Below are 17128 nucleotides of genomic sequence, written 5' to 3' on the forward strand. Positions count from 1 at the left end.
ATTGACCTCTGTACTTGGCCTGATGCATCAATCTAGGTACAGTAGAATGTATTAGCTATTGCACAGGCTGTTTGGGCCCATAAAAAGGAAAATAAGGTACATTGTAACATTCATAACAAAACTGACCAGAGAGTTGAGGGTGACATGAATGGCTTTCAGTGCTGAGGTAATGCCATTGTTAAATACAGCTAAAGTCAAAGGACATGCCATCTTATCAGCTTGAATATTCCTCTTGTAGGGAAAGCTTCCCACAGGATGGATGTATATGATTCAGCTATCCACCTGGGAACTTTCTTAAGCATCACTTCAGAGTCCTCTCTTAGTCTTTCCTTAAGAATCAGAAGATCTTCTATGAAAACCCCTAATGTGTATGTCATCTTGTTTTAGAGAGGGAGACAAATTTATGCTTGGCTCCCAGAGTGTAATCTTGAAGGAACACATAATGATATCACACCCAAGGAAGAAATTGTGATAGCTATTGGTTTGTTTTACAAGTGTCGGGACCTATATCATTAGGGGCCATAGGTTTAAAGTTATCCTTATTGGCCCTTCTGACTGGTGAATAAGCCTTAGCATGCCAGCAGGGCTGGTACTATGCTGAGGCAAGTAGGGTAACTAGGGTGCAAACCTTAAGGAGTTCTTTATTTTCAGGTTCATGCAGATTCTAGTGGTAGCTCTGGTAATGGGTCTTAATTAAGTGCAAATAATTGAGTCTAGTCTTTTTTTTTTTCTTTTTCTTTTGAGGGTTTACTTGAAAAGAAGTCAGTCCAATCCATCTTGTTTAGGTACCCCAGGAGCTATGTGGCATTTGCTCACTCCAAGGAATGACAGAGTGACCACTACGAGAATGGGGGTGAGGGTAACATCTGGAAGAGAGGAAGGCATTTTGAGTGAGAGGTAGAGGATGTGAGGTATCCCCTGTTGCTTCTGATAGAATTCTTAGAAATATTAAAGGAATGTTGATTAAATAGTGCTCAGAGTCATCAGGCAGAGAATAGCATTATCTAGAAGTCATTTAAATTTAAGATGCTTGTAATAATTTGGAAGAATCATACCAGGGAGCTTAGTTATGTGAGAAAGTTTTTAGGGTCTTTTGAGTCTGGAATGGATGATACGAGGGAGAAAAAAACATAGACAATGCACCACTGTTTTATCTGTACTTTGTGTACTGGTTTCCTTTCCCAATTTATCTTCTGCCTTTAATTTATCAGTACCCTCACACAGTTGCTTCATATTTTCTATATTGGTTTTCATGGTCAGGGTTGCTATAACTAAAAAAAATCAAAATACAGGGTGCCAAGTTACATTTTAATTTCAAAGAAATAGCTATTTTGCTATTACAAGTTTATCCAAAATACTGTATGGGGCACCCTTTTACTAAAAAAATGTTGTCTGAAATTAAAACTTAACTAGATGCTCTGTATTTTGTGTGTAGAATCTATGAGAGAGGCAGAGCAAACTGTAATTATTATCATCTTAGCCAGAATCAGAACCAAACATGTATACTGAAGCACTACTTTTATAACAGAAATGTACATACTCAAATTCTTAAATAGCAGCATTTAGATAAATGATTTTTGGTACATTCATTTGATAGAGTAATACAATGTATTTTTAAAAAAGTAACAGAAGAACATTTAATCACATGCTAAAATGTTCATAGTTTATTACTACATAAAGAAATGTTTTACCCCAGCTAACTAGCTCCACAGAGAGAAACATTGATAGATAGATAGATTTTCCTTTCCTTTATTAGGTGCCTGCTAAGATACACAATTTAAATAAGATCCTGAATCTTATGTCCACATTTCAATTTAAAAAAACCAAAACTCATCATACTTAGAACCAAGAAAATTTCAACCTAGATGAGAAAGGATAATCAATAGATGTCAGCATCCAAATGGCAGAGATATTGGAATTACCGACAATAATTTTAAGGTGTAAATCATAAAAATGCTTCAAAAAACATTCATGAACGCAGTGGAAAAAAAATAAAAAAACATAAATTCTCAGCAGTCTCAGCAAAGAAAAAAATGTTACAAAGTAGAGCCCAACAGAAACTAAGAAATGTATAATACAATAGAAAAACCAATGAGTGGGTTCAACAGTAGAATAGCAAGAACATAAAAAGAATCAGTGAACTTTAAAATTGAACAATGGGCATTACCCAGTGTGAACAATGACAAGAAAATGAAATGGAAAAAAAAAATGAATAGAGTCTCCAGGACATGTGGGCATATAACAAAAGTCTGGCAATCATGCCATTGGAGTTCCTCCTTTTATAAGAGAAAGAGAACATGGTTGAAAAACCATTTGTGGAAATAATGACAGAAAAAGTATCAAATCTTGCAGATAAACTACAATTACAAATTTAAGCAGATGAGTACATCCCAAACATAATAATCACACCCAAGGAAATTCACACCGAGATAGTCAAATTTATGAAAACTAAAGACAAAGGAAAAAAATCTTGAAAATAGCCAGAGATATACATTCCTTATAGGAGAAAAAACTTGAAATAATGGCAGATTTCTCAGCAGAAGGAATGTGTCCTAAGAAGTGACACAATATTTTTCAAGTGATAAAAGTAAAGAACTATGAACCTGGAATTCTATATCCTACAAAGATGAAGAAGAAGAAATCAAAACATTCAAAGATGTAGGAAAACTACGAGAATTTCTCACAAATGTCTCTATCCTGAAATAATGGCTCAACAAAGTTCTCTAAACAGATAGCAGAAGGGAAATACGAACATCAGAAGAAAATAACTAAATTATTATTACTAAATAATATTATTATTTATTATTACAAAATTGTTATTATTACTAAAATATAAAATTATTACTAAATATAACAGACTTTTCCTTGTCTGTAGTTTTAAAAATTATTTTTGAAAATTGAAGCAAAAATTATAATCCTATCTTGTTTCTCAATGTATGTACATACAGTATTTCAGACAATTATATTAATAGTGGGAGAAGGTAAATAGATGTAAAGAGAGGTAATGCTTCAACACTTCAATTTATCTGGTAGAATGCTGATATCAGCATACTTTCATAATTTACATATATAATGTTAATCCTGACTGGCACCTTGAAAAGATATACAAAAATATATTCAAAATATCACATATAAATGAAAATGGAATTCTAAAAAAATAAAATAAAAAAGTTTAAGTAACCTACATTAATGAAGAAAAAAGAAAGCAGTAGAATTTTTAAAAAGAAAGATAATAAAAAAAGGCAAATGTAAGCCTTATATGTAACAGTTACATAACATATAAAGAATCTAAATATATAAATTACAAGTCAGTGGTTGTCAGAGTGGATAAAAAAAAAATCATGACTAAACTATATGCTGTCTACAGAAGCTCAGTTGAAATATAATGAGATTTGTAAGCTGAAAGAAAATGATGAAAAAGATACAATATGCAAACATCAATCAAAAGAAGCAAGAGTGGCTACATTAACATCATGTAAAATAAACTTCATACAAAAGACAAATATCATGGAGGGAGGACTATTACATAATTATTAAAGGGTTAATCCACCAAGAAGTTATGGCAATCTTTTTTTTTTTATTTTTATGATTATTTATTTTTGAGAGAGAGAGAGACAGAGACAGAGACAGAGTGTGAGTTGGGAAGGGCAGACAGAGAGGGAGACACAGAATATGAGGCAGGCTCCAGGCTAAGAGATGTCAGCACAGAGCCCGACAGGGGGCTTGAACTCACGAACCACAACATCGTGACCTGAGCCGAAGTTGGACGTTTAACCAACTGAGCCACCCAGGCGCCCCTGGCAATCTTAAATGTATATATACAAATAATAATAATAATAATAATAATAATAATAATAATAATAATAAAATTAAAAAAAGAATTATAAAATATGTGAAGCAAAAATAATAAAATTTGGGTTTTTTCAAGTTTTTTATTTAAATTTCTGTTAGTTTCAAATAGAGTGTAATAGTAGTTTCAGGTGTAGAATCTAGTGATTCATCACTTACATACAACAACCATTGAAAAATGATAAAATTTAAATGAGAATTAGATAAATCCACAAAGCAGAAGTTTTCAACATCCCTCTCTGTATATGTGATAAAAAATGACAGAGAACTATATATACACTCATATTGTACCAATGTCAACCTCTTGGTTTTGATATTGTATTCTAGCTATGTTAAGATGTAACCACTGGGAGGAAACTGAGTGAAAGACTTCTCTGTACTATCTTTGCAACTTCCTGTGAATCTATGATTACTTTCAATTGTCATTATTCCTAACAGTTATGTTCTATAAAGTCACCCTGAGCTCTAAATTAGCAAATACTGAACCACTGTCTTTGGGGGAAAATACAGCGTTACGCTCCTGTGAGCTTCTGGTCACAATATTTCAGAAGTGATCAACACATAACCTTGTTTTATGTGTGTTCCTGTTTTAATACATCTTATTTAATACGTATTTCTTTATTAAATAACTTAAATAATTTGTTTAATTTGTATTCTGTTATAGAAATAATTAATTGTATCAAGTAGTTCTTCATAATAAAATACTAGCTGAGAAGGGTTTAATGATTTCCTGACCCAGGGTAAGTGGCCATAAATTTCTTTGACTTTCAGCTTCAGAGCAATGCTGTCTGTTCCACTTTATAATCAGTTATCATTTTATAAATTCACATCTTCATCATGCACTATAGATGTTACATGTAACTACAGATGTTACTTCTCCAAGCAGTGTGACATACAGATTAGCAAAATTCTCACTTTATCTCTTTCTCTCTCTGTTTTTTCTGAATGTACCATATTGGTGATTACCACTGAACTCATGGCCACCAGCACTGTAACTCATGACTGAACCAAGCTAATCTAACACAACATATTTTCTTTCTAAGGTACATTATGACATTCATGTGCTTGGGAACACTAGACAGTACTTCACCACATTACAGTTGGCAGGAAGGGGGCAGCTTAAACAACAAAAACACTAGCAAAAAATACAAAAATGCAAAAATAAAACAAAACAGAACATGGCACTAACTAGACCATGAATATGACACTTGAGTTTGAAAGCTCAAACAAGAAGGCAGAGTATTGACTTGTTCAACCTCAGCTGGGAACACGTGCATTTGAGGACTCAAAAGGCTTTGTTACTCTGGGTATGTCCACAAATGATCAAGAAAGAACTGTGAGTATTGATTTTGGGGCTATAAATAATGTTAAAAAGAGAAAAAAAAGGTGATTACCAGAGCTGAGGGTGAGGGGAAATGGGGAGATGCTGGTTAAGGGGTACCAGGTTTCAGGTAGGCAAGAATAAGCTCTATAGATCTAATGTATAGCATAGTGACTGTAGGTAACACAATTGTAAGATATACACAAATTCCCTAAGATGGTAAATTTTCAGTGATCTCACAACTCAGACATACACAAAAAGTAACGATGTGAGGGGATGAAAATGTTAATAACATTGATTGTGGTGATTACTTCACAGTGTATACATTTATCAAATCATCAGGTTGTACACCTGAAATATACACAATAAAAATCCAGGAGCAGGTGAATTTACAAGTACAGAATTCACAAAGAGGAATGACTATCTCAAATTATAGAGCTAAAAAGTTAGAAATTAAAAATAAGTGAATGGAGGTTGCTGTGCATGAACATCTTAGTACCATTTAATACACAAAATAGCTAGTGGCCTCTTCTGGAATTGTGCAATACATAATTCAGCACAATTATACACAGCAACCATGGGCATTACATATTCCAGGAGGTACACGGCACATAGTTTGACCATATATGTAACTGTTAAATCGAAAGCATTAGAGACAGACATCCTACTGTGGGAACTGCAGAGCAACAAAGGTGAAGCAACAAGTCATTGCATATCATTAAAAAATTCAGATATATTATTTTGGAATGTGGTCAGGAAACACAAAGTTAAACTGAAGAAACATTCAAAGGAAATCCTAGTCAATTTATGTGGTGCGGTGCTAATGGGAAAATAGCTTTTAATTTTAATTTTAAATTTAATTTTAATTTTAAAAATATTTTGCTAAATAGCCTTTCCAGCGTTTAATTTTTTAAAAGTTATTAAAACATGATTAGTACTGGCAGAGTAGATATTAATGTACTGCAGCAACTGTGGCTTAGCCTTAGAAACTAAAAAGTAAGCAACATATGTACAGATTCTACAGAGTAAATAAATTAAGCAATTAAATGTTTTTCTAACATCCTTGTCACTTTCAAATAGATATCAGTTCCAAGAAAAATAAAATTTGAATAAGAGAAATGATATTTAGTTAGTGCAAATGTTTATGTAGGAAATGAAAGATCAGGAAAAAGAAAAAGTAATCCACCCTTTATGTTTGGTTTAGAAAACACATTATATGAAATAACAAAAATATCTTCAGCAAAGATCACTGAAGCTTTTAATCAGTTATTGATGTCAGCGTGGCTATAGTGAGATGGGAAAGAAATCTAAGATAGTCATTAAAATAAAACTCTTATTAGTTGCAAATGTCTTTATCCACTTATTCTGTCACACACAGGCAAATAAAGGAGATTATGATTTGTCCTTTCAGAATAGGTTTTAAGTGCTTGGTAACATTTAACTGACACACTCTTCTGTAACAAATTTAATTAACTACAAGCCCTGGGTTTATTACTGATAATTATCCTACCATTGCTTGCAAAATATACCTGTGGCTAATTCCATTATAGTTATAAGGCAACAGGCCTCTTACAGATCAATATTCCGTTTGTATGCCTGATTTCTGCTGCTGGGTAGGTGTGATTAATTAAACTTAGTGTCACATAATTTTATTTAATGGATTTAAAACAGGATAACTTCAGGTCACAGAGAATAGACAGTGATTTCACAGTTCAAAGGTTAGCATTAATGCACTTTGGTTAATATATTAAAATTAGTCAGTAATAGTAAGTAGTCATCCCTTGTTAGGCAACTCTTCCACTCTTAACCATGTGAAAAGAAAATGTTCTCAATATATACTTTATTTCAATTGCTAGACCAGCGATTTCACAATGGAGACAATTATATATTTGTGTCTGTACCTATCTAAACTATTGGAAGAACTTGAACTTTTTCAATTATATTATTTTGTTCTCCTTAGTTAAAAACAATATAGGGGCACCTGGGTGGCTCAGTCTGTTGAGCGGCCGGCTTCGGCTCAGGTCATGATCTCGTGGTTTGTGAGTTTAAGCCCCGCATCTGGTTCTGTGCTGACAGCTCAGAGCCTGGGGCCTGCTTCGGATTCTGTGTGTGTCTCTCTCTCCCTCTCCCCCATTCACACTCTGTCTCTCTCTCTCAAAAATAAACATAAAAATTAAAACAAAAACAAAAACAATATAGATGTGCATTGTATTCATACACCATGAATTTCTTAAATAACACAGACTTATAATTTGAAATAATCAGGGTGAAGTCCAGACTGATTAATGATATCTAAATTAAAATATTTATAAAGGGATGTAGTTTCATTACTGTTCTGTACTTCAAACGATGTTAATCATTAGATCCACTGACACCAGAGTAAATGAAAATACGTTTGAACTGTATGTAATGTTGCTAAGCCACTATGAGGTTTTAAAATATTTTGTTCTTCAAAAAAGTGAACTTAGTAATTTTTCATAGAATTTCATGAAAAGCATTAAATTGCATAGAGTACTTCCTTCTTCAAACAGGAATGACAGCAGTCGCAACTAAAACACTCAAATAATGTATATTGTATTTCAAGCACTTTAAGAGCTTTACATGTATTCCCTTATTTAATTCTCACAGCAACCTTACAAGATAGGCACTAAAATTATATTCATTTTACAACTGAAGAAGGTGAGGCACAGAAAGATTAAATAACGTTTCCAAGGTCGCAGAGCTAGTTAGTTGTGAGTTCAAGATGAAAATCCATACCACCTCGCTTTAGAGCTCATGTTTCATATCTACACTTTCTCTCCCGAACACTTAGTTACATTGCTAGTAAATTTTAGATGCTGGGCAATTGTAATCCTGTTTTTATACTTTTTCCCTGGATTCACTTTCATATTTAATACTCCCATAAATAATAGAATGAAGATAGGTAATTTTTAAACTTCTCAGGAGAAGGGGTCTCCTGTCAATGTGAGGGGACCCACACACTATTTGGCAAGACAAATATGTGAAAATGTAGTATAAATGTACACATTTATGTACATATTCACAAAATTTACTCTATAGGCTGCTTGTAGCTCACCTTATAAAGCCCAGTTTAAAAATTCTTCCCCAAACCTACTCTACCAATCCTGTCTTTGTTTAAAATTTTGATACCTTGTCAAGGATGGGTGTTTTTGCATTAAATTTGATTTTTCAAAATGCATTAACACATTTATATTCATTATGTAGGGTGTTTGTTTTGTTTTGTATTGGTGTTCTCATGCCTAGGACTTGGAGTAAGTGAGTGAGACACAGGTGTCCCATCCTTATAGGCCAAACTTTGAAACATGAGTAGCTTTTATTGTGTTCAATAAAGGCAATGAAAGCTGACTTCTTAGGTCCCCTGGCTCTCTGTGTATTTTCTAATCATGTGAATGAATGTAAACAGATGAAATTTATGGCCAATTCATGCTCAACATAATATACTACTAGTATATTTAGTTATTCCTAAATTTATCTTTAAATAATAAGATAATATTAAATAAGAAAGTACTTCTTTCATAAAATTATATTTTTATAATAAAATTTACATATTTAAGATGGAAAGTGAGATTATGTCATTATTCTGATGTACTTTCAGTTTCTGAAAAGAAATTCCTATGTAACATAATAGATTTGGGATTACTTATATGTTTCAGAACATCATATGTTTAATGCTCATTAATGATTACCTATGATTAACATTTATGAATGACTCTTAATCATTTCCACTTTTGCCATTAAATTTAAAATATTCTGTAACAAATCACTGGCACTGTCGCTGAGTCTTAAACCCAGAGGCTCTTGTCCATATGAAATCTTGAAGTCCAGATACTGGTACAAGTTTTCTACTCCATAATCTACATACCAGATCTTATAATAGATTATTAATTTATCAGTCTTTAATATATGAGTATGAATTATTTCATAAATATTTTCACAGCAATTTGAAAGAAGAAAACAAGGTGGAATTAGAAGTGGTGGGGCAAACTAAAAATTATTAGCTAATGAAGAGCCACCTCATCTTGGCGAGATATTACAAAAGGAAGGTCTAGAGAGACAAGGAGATACCTTGAAGGGTTTGAAACCTGAGGAGTAAACACCTGGAAAAGAGCCTGGGATAAACAAGGAGGATATGCTGTAATTGTGTCTAAATACTTAGGTTCAATGAACTGTCATTAGTGTATGTATTCAATTCATAATATAATACTTATCTTTATAAAACAAGATTGCCATGGAATACTTTGATAGTCAAATAAAGAAAAGAGATTGGGGCGCCTGGGTGGCTCAGTCGGTTGAGCGCCGACTTCGGCTCAGGTCACGATCTCGCGGTCTGTGAGTTCGAGCCCCGCATCGGGCCCCTGTGCTGACAGCTCAGAGCCCGGAGCCTGTTTCAATTCTGTGTCTCCCTCTCTCTGACCCTCCCCCATTCATGCTCTGTCTCTCTCTGTCTCAAAAATAAATAAACGTTAAAAAATTAAAAAAAAAAAAAATCTTAAAAAAAAAAAAAAAAAAAAGAAAAGAGATAGCATTGGATATTTATGACTGCAGATTGTAAACTCAAGAGTAACATTCACTGAGCATGAGAGGGCAGGAAAAACTTATGAGTAATCAGAGATTTCATTTAACTTGTAGAAGCCACCAAAATATTAAATACCTGAAAACTACTATAACTTGGAAATGGATTATAAATCTCAGAGGTTTTGGCTTTGTTATAATAGGTATATAATTCATATTCTTGGTTTATGGGGAATACTGATTTTTGTATATTCACTCATTTTCCTATACTTATTAGGAATCCAAGTCTATTTAGAATATATCCATGATAGGACAAGAACATGAGAGTGAGTGAGAACAAGAGAGAGGGAGGCAGGGAGCAGAGAGCACAACCACCGGAATTTCTGCACTTTTACATGTGATTTTCTGAAGAAATGTAACTGGCTTGTTAGTTATGCATTTATTCATTCATCAGATATTTATTGATTCATTTTTGAATATTCAAAAATTTCCCTGCTTAAAACCCCTGTTTGGGTTTGAACTCATGTTACTGTTTTTTTTCTGCTGAAACTGGTAATTAAACTTTATTAGAAAGTTGTTGATCACTTCATATATAGAACCAAAGTAAAATTATTTCACAATGGTGAAAAACATATGGAAAAGAATATTCTCTGTGGCAGTGGTATAACTGTGGTTTGCTTTGGTGAGAAAATTTGAGAGGGAATGATGGGTGCCACTTCTGGGGAGGAGGTCAAGGAACCAACATGAGCTTCACAAGGTGTTTTCCCTTGCCACAAGACTGGTGATGTCCCGAACAGGACTCCTCCTCCAATCTAAGTGTCAAAGTAAAGACATGGAGTCATGTGGCAGGGCCATAGATGACATATAATGAGGATATAACTCGAGGGAGAAATAAACCTTGGTTGTTGTCAACCATTGAGATATGGGAGAAGTTTGGTTGTGGTGCTATATAATTTAGCCAAAATTAACGTACTAGTTCTTCAAAATGTTAAAAAGTTGAACTTCATTTTAAATGTTTATTTATTGGGGTACCTGGGTGGCTTAGTTGGTTAAGCATTCAACTTCAGCTCAGGTCATGATCTCATAGTTAATGGGTTCGTGCCCCACAATGGGCTCTGTGCTGACAGCTCAGAGCCTGGAGCCTGCTTCAGATTCTGTGTCTCCCTCTCTCTGCCCCTCCTCCATTCACGCTCTCTCTCTGTCTCTCTCTCTCAGAAATAAACATTTAAAACAGTTTTAAATGTTTATTTATTTATTTATTTTGAGAGAGAGAGAAAGAAAGTGCAAGCAAGAAAGGGGCAGAGAGAGAAGGAGAGAGAATCCCAAGCAAGCTCCATGCTAATAACACAGAGCCCTACGCGGGGATCAAAACCACGAACTGTAAGGACATGACCTCTGCCAAAACCAAGAATTGATGCTTAACCCACTGAGCCATGCAGGTACCCTAAACTTCATTTTAGAATATAAAAGTGTGACTATTCCAGGTGATAGACAACTATTCTCTGAGAAGCTTTCGTGATCCTGATCTAAACGTACTTTCTGACTGTTTGAAAAACGAATGCCACAACACTTATTCTCCACGAAATTGCTTTGACATTGTTGGTCATCTCAAACAGTCCAAACTTGATAGCCATTACAAATATTACAAGATGTTCTTTTCATCTTGAGAAGTAAATCTGAACAGAGTGAAAAATCATTGAAGGAGGAAAACAAAGTGGAATAGGAAAATGTAAAAAAGAACCAATAAGAAAATATATCAAACACTTCTTCTCACATGCTGATAGCTTACTCTGACAAAAAATTTAGATAAATTTTTATGCATCCCTTGTTCCTGGAGTCTAATGTAAACTTCATTTACATTATTTTTTTCTGACAAACTTACAAATATGGTTGAAAAACCCAACAAATATATATGTAAATGACAGATAAAAAGCTGAAATTTAACACAGTAGTCACTTAACAGGACTACCATATGTCTGAACATTCATTATGTAGAAAAAACAGTGCATGAGATTTTGCCTGAGAGACAAATAGATCACATCATATCCTGAAAAATAACATTTAAATGAATTGGAATTATTTTGAATGTTCCAAAAGCAATAAACTTTTCAGAGAGGTGGGAACTTAGTTTGGAATCTACCACAGCTTATGAATGATGATAGAAACACTATATAGAGGATATACATTTTGCAGAACCCCAATATTCTGATGATCTTGCTTTGCTAAACTCAGATAACTTCTGAGAGAACAGTATACCGGGAGCTATTATGAACAGTTATCATAAATGTAAAATGATAAGTATTAAAGAAAAGATACTTATTCATATATCAATGAAAAAGAATTACTAAAAAATAATCTGGAGAAGTAAAAAGGAATTTTTTAAGTATAAAGTAGTATTTTAAAAATTCTTACAAGCCTTTCTGCACATTTCATCAAAAGTGCATACCCAATGGATTAAAAAAAAATCTACTCTGTATAAATTATGAGTGAGGCACTTGCTTTTACTTGATGCAATGGATATACAAGGTGCAAAGCTGCTGTTTTTTATTGCTCAACTTTGAAACTAATAAGGACAGGAAAAGACATATTATTCTTATTGTTATATAAATTGAGAAAAAAGCTAAATTATATACATTTTGACATTTTTATGTTTTCCTAACCTTAATATTTGTGCTGATATTTAAAAGTCTATAAACGTATTTTTGCAAAATATAAAGCTATTTAGGGGTTTGCAGATAATGTTAGGATATACCATAGATCAGACAGCAAGATTTCACTTAAATTTTTTTGAAGCTGTAATACCAATGAACTTGAAGCTGTGACTCAAAGGTACTAGGTGGGAAGTGGCCTCTAAACTAAATTTAAAAGCATAACAAATGGGTTTTGACAGAGCTGATTTAGGATATTTCCACATGGTAAATCTCCACTTTTCAATCTAACTAAAAATGTGACCCAACAGATGCTGAGGCTCCTATTGTTGTTGAATGTGGTATCACCAGCCACATCTTTAAACTTTTAACAGCATTTCAAGTCACTGCACAGGATATAGGGCCTGATAAACTGACCGTAGTTAGGTACTAAAAAAGAGAAAAGTACAGATAAAAAATTGAAGAGGCTGTAAATTATAAGCCATTCTATTATCAGATACCCTTAGAGCTAACTTTGACACTGATGGAAAATGAAGTTTAAAGAATGACAGAAGTGTCATATTGTTGTTATGAAAATGCATGCATTTCTTTATTAAACATACCAGATGTCTAACCCTTTCTGCCACATGTCAGAACACAATAAAGGAAGATCATAGCTGTCGTCTATGTAGTCCCTAATTTATTCTTTTCTTCCAGATGTATCTTTTTGATCATATAATTTATTGAAGCACTGGATAAATCACAAAATATACATTAAAAACAAATATATCTATTAAAATATATATTTGCCATATAAAAATAGCATAAAATTTAAAATATATAGCTATTATACATTTTACTCTCACACATTTTGACCCATAAATTATTATAATATTTATAGCATATAAGTCTATACTAATTTAATATCATTTAAAATATATGTGAATAATGAGTAATTTATACCTAAGGAAATTATCTACACCAGTCTTTTAAGAACCAAATATATTGCCTTGTAAACTCTTTTTGTTTTTAAACTCCCAAAGTCAAAGTATAATGTTATTTTTTAAAATATTTTTGTAAGGATTTTTTTGTGCACCACAAGCCAAACTACCTGAAGATGAAAAGTACACTTTAGACCAAAATATCCCTTCCATTTTGTAAACACTCAAGGCGTGATAGAGAATAAAGGGTAATGGGTGCATTTTGATTTACTGTTTTTAAGAGATGGATAGCATCTCCAAGGTAAAATCTACCAGATTAGAGGTGATCTAATACATCTAATTATCTTGTAGCCTTGCCTCACCAGACTTTGTTGTTGTGTGTCCTATGGAGAGAGAAAAGGCACAACCATGAAGGATAATTCAGCTAGTGGTAGACTATCTTCATTACAAGTACAGTAAAACCTGGGATTGCGAGTTAACTTGTTCTGTGAGTGTTCCACAAGATGAGCAAACATTTCTAGTAAATTATAACTTGATGAATGAGTGATGTCTTGCAATATGAGTAGTATGTCACATGATCACAACTGAGCTAATGGTTCTTGAAATTTGCTTTGATACACAAGTGCTTTGGACTACAATCATGTTTTCAGAATGCAAACCAAGGTTTTACTGTATATAAAATAAAAATACACATAGTCCCTGAATTATCCCTTATTACCTATTCTGAGACACAGCCACAGCAATGACTGCAATTACTGAGAAAGATTAACTATATTTTCCTGCTCATTTGAGTGGACTCCCAGTTCTGTCCTGTGGGTTGTCATGTAAAAATCCCAGCAGATTCTGTGTCTAAGTGAAATGTTCTATTCACTATAATGATAGAGATGGACCACTTTTTCCTCCCTGATGATTTGAAATTGTAGGAGCTACTAAATTATTATTATTTTTTAAATGGTATTATTTATCTCCAGTATGGGGACAAAATAAAGCCTAATACAAACCAATCATCGATAGCCTATAAGTTGAAAAAAAAAAAGATGATTTATAAGCATCAATTTGCAAAATATGACAGTAATCATTACTTTAGGTTAAGCTCAACTATAAAGGATTGTGTAGGAAATGGGGGGGGGGGTGCCTGAAAAAGAACATTTATGAGTAAGTGTTGAAATCTGAATTAAATGTAGACATTTAACTCCCCAGGCTTGTCACCCACAGATTTCATCAAAAATATTGTATTGGATGTTCTTCAGAAAGAAGGAAACTTGGTCTGAGATTTATAAAGCAATGAAGAGCAGAAAGGCATTGGTGAGTATGTGAGTATACCTAAACAAATACTGACTAAATAAAACAAAAGAAATAATGCCATGTAGGATTAAATGCAATGTAAAACGCACATATGTAATGCCTAGTATATAAATCAAATGGGATCGCAATTGAAATTCAGTCCCTTGCATTTCAAGACGGAGCGTTAAAGGATAAGTGACTTTAGATTTTAAACATAATAAGAGGGGACAGGACTAAATGATAAACTGACATTTGAAGTTTGAACATTTAAAATTTTCTATGGTAATCAATAAATGAAGCTCCCAACGTAATTGAAGAAAACTATAGAATATTAAAATTCCTCAATGTACAGTGAGGCAGGAGTAGAGAAAATAAATGCATAGAAAGGCAGAATATATGGGAAGCACATAAAAGTGATGGCATAAATCCAAACATTATAAAAATAAAAATGCTTTTCTCACAAAAAAAATGAGAGAAAGAATAAAAAATAAAAATCCAGTGTTGTATTATTTACCAAAATCATATTAAAATGAGAATAAAAAATTAAAAGTAAAATGATAGAGTGGATACCTGCATGGCTCAGTCAGTTGAGTGGCAGAATCTTGATTTTAGTTCAAATCATGATCCCAGGGTCCTGGGATTGAACCCTGTGTTGGGTTCCACACTGAGGGTGAAGCTTGCTTGAGATTCTCTCTCTCTCCCTCTCTCCCTCTGCCCCTCTCTTCCACTGGCTCTCTCTCCTTCTCAAATTAAAATAATAATAATAATAATAATAATAATAAAGAAATGAAATAAAATAGAAACAGTTATGCCAAACAAAAGCTTACCAAAAGAAATAATGATAAAATGTTCTTTACATATTTCACTAGAAATAAGGAGGATGTGCTTGAACCTAGCTTGTTTTCCCTTGGATCCACTTGTCAGTCTCCCTGGCCGTATCCACTGATACAGGGTTCTGGCCCCTGCAGGGTCTGTGTCACCTGATCAGGAGTGGCAGTGGCAGGAGACTGATGTGGGCAGGAAGGGAAGAGTAGAGCGTTGAACTGTCTCTCTGTGCATTAGGCTGTGTCTACCCCAGGGGCCCATTTTCCCTGTAGTTGAAGCACTGTATGGACAGATCCAACCTGGCTCCTGGGGCTCAGGTAACTCCAGCTCCTGCCTTCTTGCCTCCAGTCTAAGTATGGTAGAGGCTTCCTTCTTGTTGTTGATTCCTAAGCTGTCTTAACACTTCCTGTTGGCCTCTCAACTCTCCGGTGAAAGTTCATTCTTGGTTTTCAATTCGCTCTCTTTGAACCACCTTGTGTGGTTTCTGTTTTCCTGACTGGACTTTGACTTCATAGTAGAGATCACCATATGATGATGCGATTTTTTTTCATCAGAAATATGTAATGATTTCAATTTGGTACCACAACTTCAAGAGATACAATACAGACAAAAAATGACAGAATTACAAATAGAATTAGGTAACAACCATCACACCAGGAGATTTTTTTTCTTAATGTTCATTTATTTTTGAGAGAGACAGAGAGACACAGTGCAAGCAGAGGAGCGACAGAGAGAGTGGGAGACACAGAATGTGAAGCAGGCTCCAGGTTTCAAGCTGTCAGCCCAGAGTCAGGTGTAGGGCTTGAACTCACAAACTATGAGATCATGACCTGAGCCGAAGCTGGATGCTAACAGACTGAGCCACCCAGGTGCCCCAACACTAGGAGATTTAACACACCCCAAGCAAAATTTCTCCTCATCTACACCATTCTCCTAAACTTATTAGCTATGAATTCCTACTTCTAGGCAAACTGTATATAAGGCATCAAATGAAAAACAACTCTTGGGTGCACAATTTTCGTTTGTGCTACTCATCCTCATTCTCTGTGAGCACATCTGGAATACCCACTATGTACTAGTACTGCACCCATGGGGGGGGGGGGGCATGCGGATGTCTAATTCTTTGGGAGTTCAATCAACTCACATCATTATGAAACAGAAAAAGTATGATGATAAGGACATGTGTAAAAGTGCCATAGGAGAGAAATTGCTTATGAAGGAAATTAAAACTAGGCCTTGAAGAATAAAAAGAATTTGTGAGGAGAAAATGTCAAAAGCATATTAATGTTTTTCTTGATATATCCAATTTTGCTCATACATTTAGCATGCCAGCTACAATTTCTGGTACCGAGCATAAATAGTGTAAAAATAGAACAGCTACCCTATGGAGCTCATAGTCCACTGGTAAACCTGAGAAGACTCAGGACAGACCTGCTGTCCAGGCAGCAGGAGGGAAAGCCAAGGAGAGCTTCCTAAAGGAGGAGAAGGAAATATAAGGATTTTGAAAAACAAAGAAGGTTTTATATCAGGAGAATGAGAACACTGGGCTTGGGGAACAAGGATGGGGAATGACACTGTTTCAGGAGGAGAGAAAATACTCCTGTAAAGGAAAACATCTTTTACTTTCCCTTAAAAAAAAGTCCCCTCTGTAGTCCACCGCTCTTGCAAACTGAATCCCTGTTAACAAAAGGTTTCCTAGCATGACGTTTCTGTAACTGCAACTCCCAAGTCAGACTATTTTAAACATG

The sequence above is a fragment of the Panthera leo genome, chromosome A1 (assembly GCF_018350215.1).
Source record: "Panthera leo isolate Ple1 chromosome A1, P.leo_Ple1_pat1.1, whole genome shotgun sequence".
Classification (NCBI taxonomy): Eukaryota; Metazoa; Chordata; class Mammalia; order Carnivora; family Felidae; genus Panthera; species Panthera leo.